General features: G+C 41.8%; 1 protein-coding gene across 8 annotated transcripts in view; it reads left to right on the top strand.

Moving 5' to 3' along the window:
* Positions 1-23,320, top strand: part of si:cabz01090165.1 (uncharacterized protein LOC100333421 homolog) — a 387,003-nt gene that overhangs the window by 144,497 nt on the left and 219,186 nt on the right. The window contains exon 4 of one of the 8 annotated variants that reach the window (XM_047391962.1): positions 4,401-4,491. The exons of the other annotated variants lie outside the window; for them this stretch is intronic. The gene's annotated coding sequence lies outside the window, so the exon portion shown is untranslated. The remainder of the gene's footprint in view (positions 1-4,400; positions 4,492-23,320) is intronic. 8 annotated transcript variants of the gene reach the window in all.

Genomic DNA, 23,320 nt, shown 5'->3' on the forward strand with positions numbered 1-23,320 from the left:
GACTTAGTGATTGTGTTTATGTGGTTCTGAAGGTTCTGGTCTGAGTTCATCACTACACCCAGATTTTGGGCCTGATATGTGGTTTCTAGCTGTTGTAACAGAAGATGTGCTCACTCTTGATCGCTCCTCCTTTAGTCCAGAAATAATAACTTCAGCTTTATTTTTATTCAACTGAAGAAAATTATGGCTCATCCAAACATTGATTTGTTCTCTGCATCAAACCAATGCTTGAACAGGTTCATAGTCACCTGATGACACTGTAATGTAGAGCTGTGTGTCATCTGCATAGTAATGGCAACTTGTCTAGTTTGTTATGATCTGAGCTGGGGCAAGCATGTAGATATGGAATCGAAGGGATCAGATGCCAAGACAGGCAAACCTTTCTTAGAGAAAGCTGTGGGTAACACATGGAGACAGCAGGAGGAGCAGCTTAGTTGATGTATAATTTCTTCTAAGTTCTTGTAGCTGATTTGGTAGAACTGTGTCATTTTGTCCAAATTTGTTTTGGTTGGCTGTGAAGGTATAGAGTAAAGAACAGGAATCTGTGCTGTTTTTGGTTTTGTGGTTTCATTCTTACAGTACATTACATTATTTTTATAATACTTTTCACATTACTGATTATCAGCAGCTCTGCACACCACAGTGTGCTGACTGCTAATGAGCTGCACTGCAGTTGATTTGGAAGACGACAGATTTTAAATGCTAAACACGAAGTAGTCATCAGATGTAAGTCAGCTTAATCAAGTAGAATTAATTTTAGAATGTAAATGATCATAAGCATTGCAACTCTGAAGATCTTCAGCCTGTATTCACTTTGTTGAATTTTTATTAGATATTTGTGACAGTTTATAGCTTTGCAGCTTATTTCACCACTTTGCACCTCTTTTAATGTTTTCAGTATGTTTGAGGAAACAATGAGATTTTGACCTTAGTAAAATAGTTTCTACACTGGTTTTGAAAATAAAAAGAATAAAGCTATGACACAGAAAAGGAAGTAGCCTTGCTTGAGGTTGCAGGCAGAGAGCAGTGTAACCGGAGGACCACAGCCCAGTTGTAAACATGGCAGCACAATGGCTTTCTGCCTTGAAGACAGAACTGAGGGGAGCTACAGCCAGGGGGGTATGTTGTAGGCAGACCAGAAGTGACTGGTAGGATATTAATGATGATTGCTGGACTCATGAGGGGCTGCACTGGTACATGCAGCAGACACAAAACCAGGTAGGAGAAGCTGACTCAGCAGTTGACTCAGCAGCTGACTGAGCAGCCGATGCCTGGTGACCCAGATTGGTATGGGTCCTTGAAAAATATTTGGTATTATTGTGAGATCAAATGAGCATTTTGTAGTTGTGTAGCATATGAGTTCATTTTTGGCCTCATTATTATTTAAATTGATTATTTTTAAACGATGCATGCAGCATGGGCTCTCCAGGAGCAGTACTGGTACTTGCAGCATGCTCCTAAACTCTGTCCTTTATGACTACACATCTAACATGAATAGGCTGAGAATGATTATGGTCCTTTGTCATTTATTTTCTAATAAGACTGAATGAAGTAATTGTAAACAAATGTACTGGATAACAGCCTTTAGCAACCAGAGCTTATTTTCTACTAGCTGGGCTCTGTACCACTCGGCCCTTCACTCCTTCTTACTTAATGTTTGTCCTAATCCCACCTTGTTTTTCTGTTTCACATAGATTCTTGGTACATCTTTGAGTTGAAACCAGAATCCATTTCGGAGGCAATAGTTAGCTGCAGCAGATGTGACAGAAACTTAACGGTTCCTGTGTGTTCACAGTGGTCTTTTAAGCTGGGAAGTATAAAATCCCAGATTGTTTCTGAATAAACAGTCAAGCAAACAAAAATTCAAAATTTGTTTTACTTTACTTTACGTCTCACTGTGCTAGCAACCTAGGTTTGTCCTCTAGAAACATATTTTTCCACAGTGCTAGGAACAAGCATGTCCACCATCCAGATAAAAATGTGAATCCAAATTTTAGAGATGTTTTTATTTCTATTTGTTCTTGGGGGGAAAACCTGGAAGAAGACCTTTACATTTGAATCCTGGTTTGCAGTGTGATTTACCTGGAGCCAGAGGTCGCAGCATGTAGTTCAGAAGTTCATCCACACTCATCCTGGTCATGAATGCCTTCATCAACTTTAATGATAAAGCGCTTTGACAGCAGCCCCAGCTGAAACAAAGAGCTGAAGATTGGAGATAAATAGGATGAGAAAAAACATCAATTAAAATAACAAAGCTAAACACACAACAATAGAAATAACTCTAAACGTTTTGAACCAGCTGCAGGCATGTAAGTGAAAACTGGCTAACTCTGAAATAAATTACATTAATCCAGTTGCGATGAAATGAAGGCATGGATTACTGTTTCCAACTGTTGCCTTGAAAGAATAGATTTTACCTTTGCTTAAATGGTAAAAACCAGACTTAACTGTGGCCCTTGTTTGACTATTAAGTTCAATGTCCATGTTGAAACCAAGGTTCGTACCTGTGGACTTAGCATACATTGCCAGGGGGTGTAAATCAACAGGAGGGGTCCACTAGGTCCAAAGACAAGTACCTCTTTTTTCATAAAAATTAAGGAAATGTATGGCCATCCAAGCTTTAATATCCTGAAAACAGGATAAAAGAGGTTTGATGGACCAGACATCACCTCATCTTAAAGGAACATAGACCCCAGGGAAAGGAGCAACAAAGAGAAAAGCAAAGGCCATGAACTTGAGCTCTGGGGGACCCCATATGACAAAGGAGCAAAAGAGGATTCAAAATCTTCTGCCAGATAGGACCTAAGCCACTTCAGAGCAGTGCCACCAATGCCTTCTCGATGCTGTAAAGGTGACAATAAAATGCTGGGATCGATTGTATCCAAAGCAGCGGTTAGATCCAGCAGGACAAGATCTCAGAGTCACCAGAGCCCAATGCCAGGAGAATGTGAATATAAACCCTCAGCAGGGCTGATTACGTGTTGTGAAGGGTTTTAAAACCATGCTAAAACACATCCAGCATGTTTTATTCATCATGGAAGGATTTAACTGTGAATAAACAAGATATTTGATAGTGGGAGAAGCTTGGTGATGGGCCTAAAAAACACATTCAGATCGATGGCAGGTTTCTTTAACAGGGGCTGCACCACGGCATTCTAGAAATTAGCAGGAACTACACCTGATTACAGACTACTGTTAAAAAGGGCAAGAACCAAGTGCTTAAAACAAGGGAAAACCTCTCCAAAAAACATGGTGGAAGAGCATCACATGGAGAACCAGAAGGTCATATTAATATGAACTTTTTTTGTTAGAGGGTTCAATAATTAAACAACAACCAACTTCTATGTTAATTATAAAAAAGGGTTCACTTTGTGAATTCCCTCTGATCCACATACAGACACCCCCACTGATAGGTTAGGAAGTTTCACCTCGAGGTAGCTGGATGTTAGATTGTTCTTGCTCTTCACTTGTGAAAATAAAACAGGTAAAAGTGATGCATCACCTCAGCTACTGTTCACAGATCCTCCTCCAGGTCCTCATTCAGGAAGGCTGCCACTCTGAGACGTTATCCTCCACATCATAACAACCTTCTGGAACGACTGCAGCCACTGTGGAGATGTGCTGGAAATGAATCCGTTCCAGAGCTGAACACATCATGTGTTTTTGGATCCAACAGTGCAGCTAACCACAGCCCTGCACATGTAAAGGTTCTGATGTGGGACAGACAGATGATTATCAGAGACCGCTGCAGTGTTAAAATTATATCTAAAGATTATGGATCATTCATTATGGAGGTTTGTTTGTGCAGTCGGCTTGTTAAGGTAACACAGAACCGGACTGTGCGCCGTGATAAAGACCAGGTTGGTCAGTTTTTCTCCTCTTGCTTTGATGCTTTTCCCCCACTGAGACCTCTCTACTAAAAGCTTCATGTATAAGAAAATGTGCAGCATGTTGCAGCTGCTGGATGTTTAGTGTGGACCGTTCTGTTTATCTGAAACTCCTTCTAGAAAGAAGAACATCTCATTAAAGAAGAGGCGGTGTGTTGGTGGCACTAGCTGCTTCTCTTCTCCTGGTGTTAAGAGAGAGCCAGGATTCATTTCTTGGAGTAAAGTGTAGAGGTGAAAGTCGTGGCTAAGCAGATGATTCATGCTTTTCTTTCTGTTGCACTAATGACTCACCGTTTACGACCAAAAGGTCAGATTTAATCTTGCTTAGTTCTGTAGCTCAAAGGAAAGATGGAGAATAAAACTGTCTTATTGTTGATCTGAGCCTCATTTAATTAGGTTACAGGATGGGTTTTATCTTTAGATTCTGTCTCTGTTGTTTCCTTTATCTCAGTCCTTCTCCTCTCCTATTGTATCATCTGCTTTCTTCTGTTTCTCTTCCATCATGTGTTCTAGCTACCATGTCTGTCTGTAGACATCATTCCAACACGCCCAGTAAATCAGCTCACACGGCTCTGGGCAGATGAAGCTCGTGTGTGCAGAAATGGTATGTTCTCTGACAGTTTTTCATGTGGACTCAGCTTATAATCACATTAAAAATGACTGACCCTAGAACTGTGCTCTGGTTGTTAACTAGCTTTTCTATAAACATGACTTTCCTCTGTCTTGAAGGAAGCTAAGCTAAAAGAAACAGTCAGACATAAAACAGAGATTGTCGTCCTTGTTTCTCTGGTAGAATTTGTTGAATTTATTTTGCTTTTATCTGGGTTTTTATGTTTCTGCTGTGTAATACTTTCTCATTTTACTTGTTTTTTTATAATAATTTATATATAACATATTTTATTGCTTTAACACAGTGGTCAGTTAAGGAGTTTTATAAATATAAAATTCAGCAGTCTGTTTTTATTTTTGCTTATTTTAGCTAAATTTGCATGTTAAATGTTAAAATCGAGTTCTTAGACATTTACTAAACCTTCACTTTTAGTCCAGTGTCAGCTTTCAGATATGAAACGTGCTTTTCAGAGACCCTTTCAACCCAAAATGCTCAGTGCAACAAGACATTCACTGTTCAGGCTAAATGCAATCCAGTTTTAATCAAAGACATTTAGGACTCGATGTGACAACACAGGATTAGAGGTTGAATGTTGCTTCACTTGCTGTTGAGAGAAAGATCAGATAACTGTGCGTCCGAGGTCTGTACCTGCAGACAGCAGCAAAGCAATCAGTGGCATCGAACCTGAAGCAACCGAAGAATGAGCTGAAAGAAGGTGAGGTCTAATGAAGGAGTGAACAAACACTTTAAACCAATCAGAATCACCGGAGCCCAGTATGAGATGAATATGCTGCATGGGTAAAGATGTGCAGAATTTTTGCTGTTTGTTGCAGAGTAATATGTACCTCATTTGCATTTTGTTTGTTTGGACTTCTTCTATTTGGTTCTCCGGTTTAATTATCCTGCATGTATGCAGAACCTTTATTCTGGCTTTGTGTGATCTGAGTCTGGTTGTGATTACAGCAGCTGTAAATAGGTCAGAGTTGTTGGTGTTTTCTCCTCTAATGTGGCCAGAAGGAGCAATCAATAGCAGCTCTGCAGGAAGAAGAATCTCTTCTATTCACATCTCGTCTTGTCTTCATTGGTGTGGCTCACAGACATGGTCTTATTTGGTCTTTTCCATCAGTCTTAGTTCGCCATTGCTGAGTTGGTGTCTGCCAGTAAATGTTTTTCTTTCCCGGGCTCCATTTGTGTAGGTTAGAAACCTTTTGATGAGAGAGATTATTTTTAATCTGATGTCTTTACTTTAGCTTCAGTGTTTGGTTTCTCTGAGGCTCCTACAGTGTTCAGACTGGAGGAATTAGAACGCTGTAAGAGGTCGGCATGCCGAGTTTGCCATTGCTAAACTATGTTTTTTGGTGGTAAAATGCCATGGAGATTCCAGCTCTGCAGGCTAAAGCCAACTATAGGCAGAAGTTGACGCCTGAAGACACAGCCTCTCCTCATTATCGTAATGAGGCAGAAAATGCAAATAAGTTTAAAAATAAGTCATTAATAAATAAAGTTGACATTTGTAATGGATAATAAATAAATAAGGTAATTTTACAAAGGTAAATAAATAAAGAAGTTAATTAAAATAGATATACACATTTATGTCTCATTGAATAATTGAATTACCGCCTACATTTATTTTTTACTGCATTTTTGTGGATTTAATTGTATGCTTATTTATTTATTGAACATTTATTCATTTCTGTATATATTCTTAATTATGGCAGGATTGGTCCTCCATAGTTAGACACTCAGCTGTGTGCTTTAATCTGAGTCTAGCAGCAGATGTTCTATTTCTGTTAGAGAACATCAGAGAACAACCAGCATCATGAAGACCAGGGGATATTGCAGACAGGTCAGGGAGAAAGTTCTGATTCAGTTTAAAGCAGGGTTAGGTTCTAAAACAACAACCAAAGCTTTGAACATCTCCTAGAGTTCTGCTCAGTCCATCATCAGAACATGGAGAGAGGATGGAGCAACTGCAGAGCTACCAAGACATGGACGTCCTCCTAAAGTGACAGGCTGGGGTGGGACAGCATTAATCAGAGAAGCAGCCTAGAAGACCATGGTAACTCTGGAGGAGCTGCAGAGATCCACAGCGCCGGTGGGAGAATATGTCCACAGAACAACTATTTCCCATGAACTCCATACATTTTGCCTTTTTTAAGAGAAGCTTCAAGAAATCAATTGTTAAAAGAAAGCCAGAAGAAGTCCAGTTTGCAGTCAGGTTGGAGAAACAGCAAACCTGTGAACCAGAATCAGAACCAGCTTCATTGGTCAAGATTTTGTGCACAAACACAAAGGATCTGACTTCCCTTTCTAGACATTTAGTATAAATATATAAAGTTTAGAGGAAATCAAATGAAAAACAAAAGGAATAATATGTACATATATGTGTGTATTTACAGCCAATATTTGTGTTGTTCTGTGGAAGAAGGTTAGGTTAGCTAGTTTAGTTGTCTTCACCCATTTTACACCAAACCAGTTTGGATCTATGCACTCAAACCATTTCATGCCTGTTTATTTTTAGTTTTAGTGAAAAATTTTCACAAATTATTCAGATTTAGTCATTAAAATCCACAGAGCCCAAATTAATGTTAAGAGTTTATTGTTTTCTATGTTTTATACCACGTTTCTATGAATTTTGGCTCTTATTCCAATTTAGAAATGTGACAGATATGAACCAATATTCCTCCAAACAACCTTCTGCTGGAATGACATTTCTTTACATCAATCTCTACGTGGAATATAAAATATTACTTTGAAATCAGCGACTCTCAATAATTTGAAGATGTAAAAATATTTAAATTCATTATTATATCATTAGTTTAACTTTAGGTGTTGGCTTCATGCAAACAGGTTCTGAATGATTAATCAACCAACAGCAACATTACTACATGATTTCAGTGGAAGTGGCTCTTTCCCGAGTGCATGTCTGGTCTTCATGTCCGTCTCAGACTCTTTGTGCTTTTGGGTTCATATATTTTCATATTTGATGTTAAAAAGGAATTTTTCCTGGAAAGATCAGATTAGCTCTGTGTGTTGAGCTTCCTCGTGTCGCTTCAAGTCATAAATCTGTCTGGATGAGTTATTAGCGGTCTGGGAGGCTTCTACATATTAAACATGAAGAAAGCAAGGGACAAACTGCTTGTCCTCTATGGAGACATCGTCTGGGGTTGACTGTGGACCATAAGCCTTGGTTCTGACCTGGTTTCCTTTCTTTGTTTAATATTTCTATAGTTTGTGGAAGGTATCATTTTTATTCCCAGAAGAGAGGTGGGGGATGTTTTTCATGTGGTTTCTATGTGTAATTGAATAATTTTATCCAGGAGGGAAATGTGATTGATGGTCAACAAATTGAACTGCTTCACATTTTCTCATATAAGGTTTGTTTTCCAACAGAGCCCATTACAGGTACAGATAGCATCAGGGTTATTTTTGTCGTTCTTCTGTTGCTCTTAAATGTAAATGACAGTATTTAGTACTACAATAATTCTCCTTTATGCACATTAAATGAACCTCACTTCTACTGGGGGTTGTTGCCCCTCAGAGCCCTTCATCAGTCTGTTTCACACTGATGGAGGAAACACAAAAACAAGTGTGTTGCTGGAGTATCTGCAAAGTTAATGCAAAACATGTGCAAATCAAACGCAGGAGCTATGAATAATTAATGAAGCCAATGAAGCTGTTGAAGCTTAAATTCAACAACATCTGGATGGATGGATGGATGGATGGATGGATGATGGATGGATGGATGGATGGATGGATGGATCTGTCCACATTATTATCATGCTCTATTTGCCTTTAAACTACAAATACTTCCATTGTTTCTGTCTTTAAAACCCAAAACATTTGTACTGTTAGTCATATTATGTTAAAATCAGAAGCATTTTAGATGCAAGCACAGCTAAAAGGAGGTATTTCTAATAATACATCAGATTTAGGCAGCTGTTGATGGCTTTCTATGCAGCTGTGTGGGTTATCATTATTGGTGCTCATGTTTCTTGTTCCCACTCTGTGTTTTATTCTCTTATCACACTTTGACCTTTGTCTGTTCTTCTAAGCCAATCAGCAGCCCAACATTTCCTTTAGGATAAACAGCTGAAAGCCACGTTATGAAATTACTTTTAAAATTAACAAGTAAACATCAGCAGCTCCTAATTAGCTGTACAATTATCAATTAACATCAGCAGAGCCAAATGTGTTTGGAAATGAAAAGTTTAACTTCAGCAACTGGCTGCGCTGCCTTTGGACTTCATCAAACAAAAACAAAACTCATTAGCAGAAAAATAATTGAGAAGCATCGTTAACATTTAATCCCAGTGGACTTTGGTGTACTGGTTTTCTCTCTGGATGAACCTGGTGGGTCCTGCAGGAACAGCTTAGGAAAGGCAAGATGTAGATTTGATTTAGTGTTAGGTATGGGTTGTTGTACGACAAGTAAAACTGTCTCTTTGGAAATTAACTCCAGTAAACATAAAAAGTTATTCCTCTAAATGTACTTTGTTACTTTTACAACGTCATATTCCAGATAATTTCCATAAACAAGAGCATCAGCAGCGATCTGTCAGAGAGCAGCCAGCCTGCTCACCCTAACGATCATTAATTAAAAATAATAACGTCTAAATTTCAGCACCAGAGCAGACGAGGCTCTTACTGGACTAACCTTAAACATCATGTCAGGTTCTGTGAGCACCTCATAGTGACAACACTCCATCACGCTGCACTATGCTGCAGAAGATCTCACCAAGATCCTGATAAATCTCTTCATGTTCTGAGTTCTGATGTCTTTGGTTTCAATCTGAGGTGAAGGTGGCCTTCAAGACTACATGGGAGAAAGTTGTTATACTTATATGTGCTCTGATTAGAGAAAGCATGTGAATAAAGTACAGCTGAACATGTGACACGCGTGTAAGAGCTTGACCAGGACCACATTGTGTCCTGGTCAAGAAACACTGTGTGACTCTTTTCTGCAGGAAGGAGCTGAACGCTGTTTAATGGGTTCACAATGAGGCGTGCTGAGTTCAAGTTCCTCAGGTCAAAAACAGCTGAAGAGTTCAGAAAAAATTATTTACCACCTCGATGTCTGAAGGCATTAGTGAAAACAAACTTTATGTAGTCATTACCGGCCTAATGGCTGCCACAGAGCCAAACATGATAAAAACATGAGTCTTTGTTTCATGCAGACACTTGTTTATTTTTCACTCGCCATCCTAAACGAGACTTTTACAGCGGCTAGCTAGGCTGCAGGGCTAATGGTAAGCAGGAAGTGGAGCTCTGGTTTCTAACAGTGATCCTGGGACGATATTATGCAGCAGCTTTTGTTTTGTTAATATATATTTTTCTTTGTTTTTCAGTAAGTTTTTGTCTTTCTTTTACTTCTTAAGTGTCTTTCCTTGCCACCATCCATTGGTTTATGCCAATCTGCTGACCTCCCATTGGTTACTGAAGCCACCAGGTGTTTGTCAGTCATGGACAACCAACAGGGTAAAGTAAAAGGAGAAAGACTTGCATTTCAAATGAAAAGCATGCAAATAAAACCAGATAAAACACAAACATGCAACAAAATTATTCAATTCATACAAATATTTATGTATTTATTTTGGAGCTGAAATAAATCTGAAGTCCTAAAACGAGAAAAAGATCTAAGAGCGGTAACAGTTCCTACCTCCATCAGTCATTGGATGAGAGGTGGGGAACACCAGGGGTACCGGTCCATTAAAGGACTCATTAGATACATTTGAGACCGTCTGAATAGGATGAAGACAGAAGCAACAGCTTCTAAAAATCTACACTTAAATCAAAACATGTGAACATTTCATGAGAAAAAATACAATAACAAACGAAGCAGCTTCAAAAACCATTAAATCAATAAAACCATTCATCTCTGACCCAAGACTTCATTCTTCACCCGCATATAGATTTCTATGAAATTATAACATACTGTATATTTAAATCTACTGAATGTTTCATATGTTTTCTGTTTCCATAGATTTACTGAAACATTAATCCTCATTGAGGCTTTTTCAACATAAATGAGCCCCTGACCTCATGAGTAATCTGTTTTCAACTAAATTTGGATATTTCAATGCTGTACTCTATAGAGGTTTAGCTTAAAACGTTCATGGAATCAGAATCAGCTTTATTGCCAAGTTCGTACATACAAACAAGGAATTTTACTCCTGTACACTTTGCTCTTTTGTTTTGTTTTTGTATTACAGAATATACATATTTACAATGTACAATATACACATATACAGGTCCTTCTCAAAATATTAGCATATTGTGATAAAGTTAATTATTTTCTATAATGTAATGATGAAAATGTAACATTCATATATTTTAGATTCATTGCACACTAACTGAAATATTTCAGGTATTTTATTGTCTTAATACGGATGATTGTGGCATACAGCTCATGAAAACCCAAAATTCCTATCTCACAAAATTAGCATATTTCATCCGACCAATAAAAGAAAAGTGTTTTTAATACAAAAAACGTCAACCTTCAAATAATCATGTAAAGTTATGCACTCAATACTTGGTCGGGAATCCTTTTGCAGAAATGACTGCTTCAATGCGGCGTGGCATGGAGGCAATCAGCCTGTGGCACTGCTGAGGTCTTATGGAGACCCAGGATGCTTCGATAGTGGCCTTTAGCTCATCCAGAGTGTTGGGTCTTGAGTCTCTCAACGTTCTCTTCACAATATCCCACAGATTCTCTATGGGGTTCAGGTCAGGAGAGTTGGCAGGCCAATTGAGCACAGTGATACCATGGTCAGTAAACCATTTACCAGTGGTTTTGGCACTGTGAGCAGGTGCCAAGTCATGCTGAAAAATGAAATCTTCATCTCCATAAAGCTTTTCAGCAGATGGAAGCATGAAGTGCTCCAACATCTCCTGATAGCTAGCTGCATTGACCCTGCCCTTGATAAAACACAGTGGACCAACACCAGCAGCTGACACGGCACCCTAGACCATCACTGACTGTGGGTACTTGACACTGGACTTCTGGCATTTTGGCATTTCCTTCTCCCCAGTCTTCCTCCAGACTCTGGCACCTTGATTTCCGAATGACATGCAGAATTTGCTTTCATCCGAAAAAAGTACTTTGGACCACTGAGCAACAGTCCAGTGATGCTTCTCTGTAGCCCAGGTCAGGCGCTTCTGCCGCTTTTTCTGGTTCAAAAGTGGCTTGACCTGGGGAATGCGGCACCTGTAGCCCATTTCCTGCACACGCCTGTGCACGGTGGCTCTGGATGTTTCTACTCCAGACTCAGTCCACTGCTTCCGCAGGTACCCCAAGGTCTGGAATCGGCCCTTCTCCACAATCTTCCTCAGGGTCCGGTCACCTCTTCTCGTTGTGCAGCGTTTTCTGCCACACTTTTTCCTTCCCACAGACTTCCCACTGAGGTGCCTTGATACAGCACTCTGGGAACAGCCTATTCGTTCAGAAATGTCTTTCTGTGTCTTACCCTCTTGCTTGAGGGTGTCAATAGTGGCCTTCTGGACAGCAGTCAGGTCGGCAGTCTTACCCATGATTGGGGTTTTGAGTGATGAACCAGGCTGGGAGTTTTAAAGGCCTCAGGAATCTTTTGCAGGTGTTTAGAGTTAACTCGTTGATTCAGATGATTAGGTTCATAGCTCGTTTAGAGACCCTTTTAATGATATGCTAATTATTTGAGATAGGAATTTTGGGTTTTCATGAGCTGTATGCCAAAATCATCCGTATTAAGACAATAAAAGACCTGAAATAGTGTGCAATGAAATAGTGTGCAATGAATCTAAAATATATGAATGTTAAATTTTCATCATGACATCATGGAAAATAATTAACTTTATCACAATATGCTAATATTTTGAGAAGGACCTGTATAAGTCCTGGATGGAGGGAAGGTCAGCCCAGATTATTCTCTCTGCATTCCTGATTATTCGTTGCAGTCTGGACCTGTCCTGTTTTGTGGATGAGCCAAACCACACTGAGATGGATGAAGACAGGACAGACTGAATGATGGCAGTGTAGAAGATGACCAGCAGCTCCTGTGGAAGGTTGAACTTCTTGAGTTGCCTCAGGAAGTACAGTCTCTGCTGGACCTTCTTCTGAACAGTGTCTATGTGTGAAGACCATCTCAGGTCCTCAGAGATGGTGGTTCCTAAGAACCTGAAGTGGTCCACGGCCGATACAGTGTTGTTGAGGATGGTGAGGGGGGTGTATGGGGGTGGTGTTCTCCGAAATTCCACCACCATTTCCACAGTCTTGAGTGGGTTCAGTTCAAGGTAGTTCTGACTGCACCAGTGTACCAGCCGATCCACCTGCTGTCTGTATGCAGACTCATCACCGTCCTGGATCAGTCCAATGACAGTGGTGTCGTCTGCAAACTTCAGGAGTTTCATGGACGAGTCCGATGAGGTGCAGTCATTTGTGTACAGGGAGAAGAGGAGTGGGGATAGAACACACCCCTGGGGGGCACCAGTACTTATTGATCTGGTTCGGGAGAAGATGCTCCACAGTCTCACCTGCTGCTGTCGGTCTGTCAGGAAGCTGTTGATCCACTGACAGGTGGAGGCTGGGACGTTGAGCTGGGTGAGCTTCTGGTGGAGGATGTCTGGTATGATGGTGTTGAAGGCCGAGCTGAAGTCTACAAACAGGATCCTGGCGTACGTCCCTGGGTGGTCGAGGTGTTGCAGGATGTAGTGTAGACCTACATCTGTTTGCTCGGTAAGCAAATTGCAGGAGGTCCAGCAGGGGGCCTGTGATGTCTTTCAGGTGCTTCAACACCAGCCGCTCAAAGGATTTCATGACCAGAGACGTCAGGGCTACAGGCCTGTAGTCATTTAATCCTAGAATGGTGGGTTTCTTGGGAACCGGGATGATGGTGGACCGTTTGAGGCAGGAGGGGACCTCACATTTCTCCAGTGATTTGTTGAAGATCCTTGTGAAGATCGGAGCAAGTTGATTTGCACAGGCTTTCAGGCATGATGGGGAGACGTTATCAGGTCCTCCTGCTTTCTTTGTTTTCATGCGCTGAAAGAGCTTATTTACATCTTCCTCGGAGATCTTTAGTGCAGGCAGAGGATCTGATGGTGGGGGGTTGGTTGCTTTATGGGAGGAATTTGTTCCTGGATGGGATGTAGAGGAGATGATTTGAGGTGTGAATGTCTTCTTGTCATGTCTGCAGTAGAAGCCATTCAGACGGTTGGCCAGGAGACGACTCTGTTCAGGATGGGTGGAGGGGCTCCTATAGGCAGTCAGGTTTCTCAGACCAGTCCATACAGCTGAAGTGTCACCAGTAGAAATGATGTTCTTCAGCTTCTCACTGTAGCTTCTCTTGGCTGCTTTGATCTCCTTTGTTAGTCTGTTCCTGGCCTGCCTGTGCCGCGCCCAATCTCCACTGCTGTGAGCTTCTTCCTTTTCCCTGCGCAGATTCCTGAGGTGTGGAGTAAACCATGGCTTGTTGTTCCCAAAGGTGCAGAAGGTCTTGGTCTGCACACACATGTCCTCACAGAAACTAATGTATGATGTCACCACATCAGTTAGTTGGTTTAAGTCAGTGCCTGAAGTTTCAAAAACAGTCCAGTCTGTTCATTCAAAGCAGACCTGTAGCATCTGCTTTGATTCCTCAGTCCACTTCTTAACAGTGTGAACCTTGGGTTTGGAAGCTCTTAGTCTCTGTCTGTAGGTTGGGATGAGGTGGATTAGATAATGATCCGAAAAACCCAGAGCAGCCCTGGTACCAGCATGATATGAGTCCTTTAAAGCTGTGTAACAATGGTCCAGTGTGTTTTTGTCTCTGGTGGGACAATTAATATGCTGTCTGTATTTGGGGAGTTCATTGGAGAGGTTTGCTCTGTTAAAATCTCCCAGTATTATGATGAAAGAGTCCATGTGTTTTTTCTCCACGTCTGTAATCAGCTCAGCAAGATGTTTTTCCGCGGCAGAAGTGCAGCCATGCGGTGGAAAATATGAGCCTACAAGAGCCCCTCCACCCATCCTGAACAGAGTCGTCTCCTGGCCAACCGTCTGAATGGCTTCTATTGCAGATATGACAAGAAGCCATTCACACCTCAAATCATCTCCTCCACATCCCATTATTATAAACGAGGAAAACTCTCGATGAATAAAACGGTTTACAGATTATAGAAAATGACTCCAGATCAGGACTACATGTTTTCTCCAGCACTTTTATGTCTCTGCACCAACCTTCATTTATATAAAAGCAGATTCAGCCTCCTCGCCTCTTCCCCGATAGCTCCGCGCTGCGATCCGCTCTGAGCAGCTGGAAGTCCGGCATCAGCAATGCGCGGTCCGGGATGTTTCCACTCAGCCATGTCTCGGTGAAGCAGAGAACCGCTGATTCGCGGAGGTCCGTGTTTTTACCGGTGAGGAGAAGCAGCTCGTCCATCTTGTTGTTTAGAGAGCGGACATTTGCCAGATGGATTGAAGGCAGTGGTGTTCGTAGTCCTCTTTTGCGGAGCTTTACCAGCGCGCCAGCACAGTCTCCCCTCCGACGCTTTCAGCGAAGTATCCCGTAGAGTGCTGCAGCTCCACTCGCCAGGAGCTCAGTGAACTTCGGATCGATGAAAGATGGTGAAAAAATCCCAAGAGAGGACTCTCTGATGTTGAGAAGATCCTCTCTACTGAATGAGACCACAGGATTGTGGCTCGAAAAACATAAAAACATAAAAACACACAAACTACAAAAACAAAGAGAGGGTGAAGCTCCGAGGCTGCCATCGTTGCCGCCATCTTGGTTGTATGAGGTCAGGGCCTTTTAGAGCTTCTGTGGGGCAGTAATAGACAGGAAGTTAGGGTATATTTTTATAAGTGAAAAAGTGTTAAATTGGGGAGAAGCAGATAGTTTAGCTCATGTCTCATTTTGTCCATCTTTGTTTAATTGGATTTCTTTCACGAAGAAGGATTGCAGGCAGTTAATTTTCCCTCTCCCTGTTTCTTTGGAATATTTATCTTAAGGCAAATTAATGGTTTGTTTTTTTCTCTTATTTTAATTTGTTTTGGTGAATTTTTTAGTTTGTTTTAGTCTGAAATAAATACTTAATCACTGTGAGGAGCCAAACAGGAGGAAGAGGCTTGAAGGAGAGCTGGAAATGAGAGGAGGCAGAGTTTGGGGAGCATGCATAATCTGCAGTCGGCCTTCAGCCTGAGCAGATGTGTAATCAGCCAGAATAAGTCAAACAGTTGTGTGATTCTGCAGTTTTTTCCAATGGGCATAAAGAACTCAGTTCCCCCTTTCTGTGGTTTCGCATCAAAAAATAAAGAATGTTCTGCTGCCGAGGCCCGGGGGTTTTCATAAAAAAGAAACAGTGTGGGGGTGCAGCCTTTGGATCAACAGCAGCAAAAGAAATGAAAATACGACACAGAGACACTTCAGGCGCACCACATCCAAATTGTTTCCCAGCAAAATGGCCTTTCATAATTTTAATGAAGCATGAAATGTGTCCCTTTTAATGACTGTGAATAAATGTTTTGGCCTTTTCTATTGAACGTTGTTGTTTCAGCCCTTCACTTCTTTCCTGGCCTTTATTGGTGCTGCTCGTACCTCATGCTCTATTCAGTTCAGTTTAAGCCCGCTTTATTTTATTTCTATAGCGTCAAGTTACAACACACGTCATCTTAGGGAACCTTACAATGAAAAAAAAAATCAATTCAATCCAATCATTCAGGTACAATCATTCAGTTGATCCTAGTTATCAAACAGTGCAGCCAGGTTCAGTTAATGTTGAAATTGGTTTAAAAAGTTTTTCTATCTAAGGAAACCCAGCAGATTGCATCCAGTCAGTGACTTGCAGCATTCACTCCTCCTGGATGAGCATGTAGAGACAGTGGACAGTCACTGGCGTTGACTTTGCAGCAATCCCTCATACTGAGCATGCATGTAATGACAGTGGAGAGGAAAACTCCCCCTTATTCTGAATCTGATTCTGATTCTATCAGGAAGCAACCTCCAGCAGAACCAGAACCAGACTTAGCTGCAGATGTGCACACCTAAAACTCAACTTCCTCAACTTGGTTCCTTGATTTGTTGCCCACCAGGTTTTTATCAGGGTTGCTCCTGAGATATTGCAGATCGTAAATATTTTCCTTCAATCAGGTCATTTTCCACAAAACCTGAAAACTGTTTATGAACAAATTCTCCCATTTATGATTAAAAGCAAAACGTACATGTGTTTCCAGTCAGGCTTTAGACCACAGCACTGAGACCGCATTGGTGAAGGTTCTGAACAAAATACATTTTAACAGTGATAGGTCTAGAACTTCTGTCTTGGTGTTACTGGATCTCAGTGCTGCGTTTGACACAGCTGATCAGGACAAACCGATTGGGTAGAAAAATCGGCAGGATTGTCTGGTTTTGTGCTAAACTGGGATTACTGGGACAGGGATTACTTTGTGTCATTTGCTAATCCTCTTAGTTTAGATTATAGAGTTCTTCAGCTTCTCCTACCATTTGTGTGCTGATGATACACAGCTTTATACTCACTGGCGAGTAAGACTCTACTTCAAAGAATCATTGGATCCAAAGTTGGCTACGATCTGATGTTGGTCTACCCGTCTAACGAATAATGGTCAAATGTTAAATTTGTATAATGTTGAAGTACCCAGCAAATTACGGGGGTATTTAAGACAAGCTTGCATTAAACTTTTCTTGCAGAAAAGGAAACCAGAGGTACCCCAGAGGATTTCCTAGAAGAGATGGTGTCTCTAGTCACATTGAGTGAATCGGCTTTGCCCCTCCCTGCCTGAAAGGAGACAGCATAGAAACTGCAGCATCACACAATGTTCTGCATGCTGGTCCAGGGAGCATAAGATACCCCTAAACTGCTACCGAGAGCCTTCTTCATTGTTTGCCTTTGCCACACAACTGAACACTTTTCAGACCTTCTTCACTCCTGTTCATTAGGACTGTTCACGCAAGATAAGGTGACCATATTTCTGAAACCAAATCCGGGGACATTTCTAGCTCAGAGATTAAAATGCTATCAAGAAATAATAAAAACGTTGGTACAGTTATGTTTTTATTTATTTTACAATATTTATTCCTAATTAAACAATAAAAATCAAGTGTAATAGGCTCTATGCACGGAGCAGCGTGACGTATTTCCGGTTAAAGCTCAGAGGGCTTCTGCCTGCAGGGGGTGGGCCCACTTGGGGATGGCCTTGCATCTCTTGTTCGGGCTCGGCCAGGCTATGTCCCACGAGCAGCAACCCGACCAGGCGCTCTCCGGCGAGTCCGCACCCCAGGCCTTCTCCAGGGTAGCTGCGCCATACCAGACGACATCACGTGCCTCGATTGTGTAGTCCTCATGAGGGTGTCTTGAACCGAGGTTCACTGAGGTGGTTAAAAAGCTCCACAATGGCAGGGCTTTGGGGGTGGATGAGATCAGCCCTGAGTACCTCAAGTCTGGGTGTGTTCCAACTATAGGTGGATCACAATCCTCAGCCTCCCTGGTAAGGCCTACGCCAGGGTATTGGAGAGGAGAGTCCGGCCCATAGTTGAACCTCGTCTTCAGGAGGAGCAGTGTGGTTTTCATCCTGGCCGTGGAATACTGGACCAGCTCTACACCCTCTGCAGGGTACTCGATGGTTCATGGGAGTTTGCCCAATCGGTCCACATGTGTTTTGTGGACCTGGAGAAGGCATTCGTCTGCGCCCTCATGGTGCTTTGCATTGCCGGCAAGTCGGACCCGTTTCCAGTGCATGTTGAACTCCGGCGGGGCTGCCTTTTGTCACCGGTCCTGTTAATAACTTTTATGGACAGGATTTCTAGTGTTGGACCATGTTTTGTTGAATATTGGACCATTTGCACATTGCTGGATGCCACCAGGCCTTCCGGCGTTTTTGGCCATTTTGTATCCCAGTATAGTCCACTACTACAAATCCCAGCAGGGACTGCGGCTGATATGACGGGGCGTCCCAAGTCTGACGTCACAGGAGACTATATAGGAAGGTGGCCCCTTCAAGGAGGTGCTTTTAGCTGAAACCGAGACGTGGTTATCATGCAACTGAAGCATCATTCTGGAGAATAAATCCCACGTAGACTTTCATTCATTCTCCCCATTGGCCAATGAGAAAACTAAACAAATTAAGCTTACAGGAATAAGAAGGCTTGTAAGTTTTCAACTTTACCGATCGAAGACATGGGTTTAACACCTACCCAAAAAAAAAGTTTTCAAGGAGATGCAATTATTCCTCCTTGTTTTTTTTGTTCAAGTCGACTAGTGACGGTCCGTCATATTTTTTCACCTTTCTGCCAAGGAGGCCACAAAGGACGAAAAACGGACTGCTTTGCTGAGTATCCACGGACGCGTGGAACTCTTCCCACCCTCCTTCTCTCTCCCTCTGCTCAGAGACAACATCAAATGAAATTAATCCTTTAATTTTTATTTCTTTATTAGAAATAGCGTGGGCAGGATAGAGTAGGTTTTAGTGCAATTTAGAGTCACCACTTATAGTCAAATGTGTTCTAAACTGTATGTGCATGCAACATTTTATTGAAACTTTCACTGCTGTTGGATTTCTGAAAACCACTGTGCTTCCCAGCTGTGTGTGTTTTGCTGTGTTGTTGTAACGCCTGAGATCAAGCTCAGGTGCGGTAAAACTGAACTGCTATAATAACCTCATGGTGAAATTCACCATTTTCTTTGTCTTCAACTTCACTGCTTATTAGTTGCCGCCAAAAGTTGATTTAATAAATATTCACGTAGATAAATAGAAGGCGTTTGTGTTTATTTTGTGCAAGAGTGATTTGTCAGTCAAAATAGGGTTAAAGTTCCCCACGTTTTGGCAAAAACGGTTGATTAAACAGTGACATCTAATAATAGTTATCAACTATTACTGAGAATTTAATAATTGTAATTATCAAGGGCTTTGAGCCACAATTACAACACCAGAGGACATCTCTGATTTCCATTCATAAATGAGGATTTTTGGTTAAGAAATTAATTTTCTCAAATTATGATTTTTAATTATAATTCTTGATAAATATTAATTAATCAATAATCATAATTCCAACACTAGGTGCAGCCAAGAGCCGGAGTGGGTCTGGTTTGGGGACCAGTGGAATTTCGTCTCTTCTTTTTGCAGATGACGTGGTCCTGCTGGCCCCCTCTAGCCAAGACCTACAGCATGCGCTGTGGCGGTTCGCAGCCTAGTCTGAAGCAGCTGGAATGAAGATCAGCTCCTCCAAGTCCGAGGCCATGGTTCTCAACTGGAAAAGGGTGGCTTGTCCTCTTCAGGTTGGAGGGGAGTTCAATTCAATTCAATTCAGTTTTATTTATATAGCGCCAATTCACAACACATGTTGTCTCAAGGCACTTCACAACAGTCAGGTACATACATTCCAATTAATCCTAACCATTGAACAGTGCAGTCGGAGTTAGCTTTTTATTCAAATTGGATAAAAAGTTTTTTCTGTCTAAGGAAACCCAGCAGATTGCATCCAATCAGTGACTTGCAGCATTCACTCCTCCTGGATGAGCATGTAGAGACAGTGGACAGTCACTGGCGTTGACTTTGCAGCAATCCCTCATACTGAGCATGCATGTAGCGACAGTGGAGAGGAAAAACTCCCTTTTAACAGGAAGAAACCTCCAGCACAACCAGAACCAGGCTCAGTGTGAGCGGCCATCTGCCACGACTGACTGGAGGTTTGAGAGAACAGAGCAGAGACACAAAGAGAACAAAGAAGCACTGATCCAGGAGTACTTTCTATGGGAAGGAAAAGTAAATGTTAATGGATGTAGCTCCTTTAGTCGTTTCACCTAGAAAGAAAGAACAGATAAACTCTGAGCCAGTTTTCAAGGTTAGAGTCTGAAAGAGAGCACATAGAATTAGTTACAGTTAAGCTCAGTCAATTCTAGGAGTGAGAAAGGGTTAAACACTAAAAGACAGGGCCATGTGGATCATCAGTAGAGGGTGAGCATTAAGTTGTTGCCAGCTGAAGCTCCGACGATTCCCCTCTCCAGAAAGGTGTCACAGGTAGACAAAGCCAGGCCAGGTGTAGCTTCTAGGAAGAGAAAAGAGAGAACAAAGTTAAAAGCTGAAATAACAGCAAATAATGCAAAATTGGAGAGTAGTGTGAGAATGTAGCGAAGAGGGTGAACGTGGTCGTTATGTCCTCCAGCAGCCTAAGTCTATAGCAGCATAACTACACAGATAGTTTCAGTTCAGATTATTTAGTTAAACGGCGCTTATTTACAACAATGTTGTCTCAAGGCACCCCACAAAGGGTCCCACTGATGGTCATTGTTATACTAAAACCCACAAGGATTAGTATACCTCCCTCTGTCAGACTGATTATAACCATTGGAAAAGAGAAGGGGTCATACAGGTAGCAGAAATGGAGGGTGTGTTTGCACCTCAACCATAACTGAGCCGGTTTAGGCTAAACCTGACTCCCCCTTACTCCAACCAACAGGGAGGGAAGAATTCTCCCTCCCTGATAAACTAAGCCACTCTAACTATAAGCTTTATCAAAAAGGAAAGTTTTAAGCCTAGCCTTAAAAGTAGACAGGGTGTCTGCCTCACGTACTAAAACTTGGAGCTGGTTCCACAGGAGAGGAGCCGGATAACTAAAGGATCTGCCTCCCATTCTACTTCTAGAGACTCTAGGAACCACCAATAAACCTGCAGTCTGAGAACGAAGTGCTCTGTTAGGAACATATGGAACAATCAGATCTCTGATGTATGATGGAGCTAGATCATTAAGGGCTTTATATGTGAGGAGGAGAATTTTAAATTCTATTCTGGATTTAACAGGGAGCCAATGAAGGGAAGCTGATAACCTAAGGAAAGTTTTAAGCCTAACCTTAAGCCTAGAAAAGTTCCTTCCTCAAGTGGAAGAGTTCAAGTATATTGTTTATGAGTGAGGGGAGAATGCAGAGGGAGATCGACAGACAGATTGGTGCGGCTACCACAGTAATGGGGACACTGTGCCGGTCTGTTGTGGTCAAGAGAGAGCTGAGCTGAAAAGCAGAGCTCTCGTTTTACCAATCGGTCTACGTTCGTAGCCTCACCTATGGTCATGAACTGTGAGTCATGACTGAAATGCTCAGTATGAGGGATTGCTGCAAAGTCAACGCAAGTGACTGTCCACTGTCTCTACATGCTCATCCAGGAGGAGGGAATGCTGCAAGTCACTGACTGAATGCAATCTGCTGGGTTTCGTTAGATAGAAAAACTTTTTATCCAATTTGAATAAAAAGCTAACTCCGACTGCACTGTTCAATTGTTAGGATTAATTGGAATGTATGAACCTGACTGTTGTGAAGTGCCTTGAGACAACATGTGTTGTGAATTGGCGCTATATAAATAAACTGAATTGAATTGAATTGAATTGAATTGAAATAACGAAATCCCGGATACAAGCAGCTGAAATGAGCTTCCTCCGTAGGGTGGCTGGGCACTCCCTTAGAGATAGGGTGAGGAGCTTGGCCATCCGGAAGGAGCTCGGAGTAGAGCTGTTGCTCCTCCACATCATGAGGAGCTAGTTGAGGTGGCTCGGGCATCTATACCTGATGCCTCCTGCACGCCTTCCACGGGAGGTGTTCCAGGCACGTCCCACCGGAAGGAGGCCCATGGGATGGCCCAGGACACGCTGGAGGGACTATGTCTCTCGGCTGGCCTGGGAATGCCTTGGGCTCCCCCCGGAGCAGCTGGAGGAGGTGTCTGGGGAGAGTATGACGAGTATATGGATACGAGTATACGAGGGACCGCTTTATAGTTACAGATGCTACACGAGTGTATAGCCGACATTTCACGTCTGCAGACCTAGAGGAGCCTTCAACTCCAAGCTCACGCAGACTTTTTCAGAAAGGAGCCATGCTTGTTCTGTTCGGGTGGTACAGCTTATCTCTACCTACCACATGCTCCAGTGTTTGGGACCGGACAGATGGACCAGAACCCCCTCCTGATGACAGTGACCTAACCATGGACATTGAATATTTGGACCACAACTACTGCTCCGCTGCGGAGCCTGCTGCACTCGACCTGTCACTGAGTGAAGTAGAAGACCCCCTGGCTGAGAATGCAAAGCTCTGTATGGAAATAGAGGACATGACAATCAGCTGCAAGGTTGGTTTTGAGTGATTTGCATCCATCGATGAGAATATTAGATTTCACACAAGATAATTTTAAATGGTATAATAGTTTAACTTGTTTTTTTTTTTTCAATAAGATACTGCCTAAACAAGAAGCAGTAGTAGCATTAGCACAGCATGCTGACAAGTATTGGGTGGTTACTATTATAATTATATAAATACCGTTTATTTACATGCATTTTCTGTGTGAACACAGTTACCTTTACAATTAGGTTTACAGCTGTAGATCGACTTAGTCCAATGACACATTTGTTTACGATGTTGGCTACACTTTGCATTCAGCCTTTCACAACACTTTCTACAAGCTGCTGTATAATCTTTTAGTAATTTTAGTGTCCTTGTATCTCCCAGTGTTATTGAATAATGTTAACAAATACATAAATAAGCAATAAATTACATGTTCCCCCCAAAAGTAGTTCAGTAGTGCCACCAGCTAATCTAACCAGAAACACTGCGACCCCCTTAGGTAAAAGAGAAAAAATGCATGCATATACCCTATAGCAGGAAAGTGTATATCCACACGAAGTTGGTTACTTATAGATGAGAAGCTAGGGTAATCCTTATATAATCTTATAAATATTAACGTCTCTTTAAATACTTTACCAGTTTATCAGTTGATGAAATGCCAAAATTGTCATATTTAGAAAAGAAACACAACTATTTTTACTTGGAGCTACAAGCTCATACAACAAAAGAATTGCATATTTAACCAGGCAAT

Source organism: Girardinichthys multiradiatus, chromosome 18 (assembly GCF_021462225.1).
Source record: "Girardinichthys multiradiatus isolate DD_20200921_A chromosome 18, DD_fGirMul_XY1, whole genome shotgun sequence".
NCBI classification, from domain to species: domain Eukaryota; kingdom Metazoa; phylum Chordata; class Actinopteri; order Cyprinodontiformes; family Goodeidae; genus Girardinichthys; species Girardinichthys multiradiatus.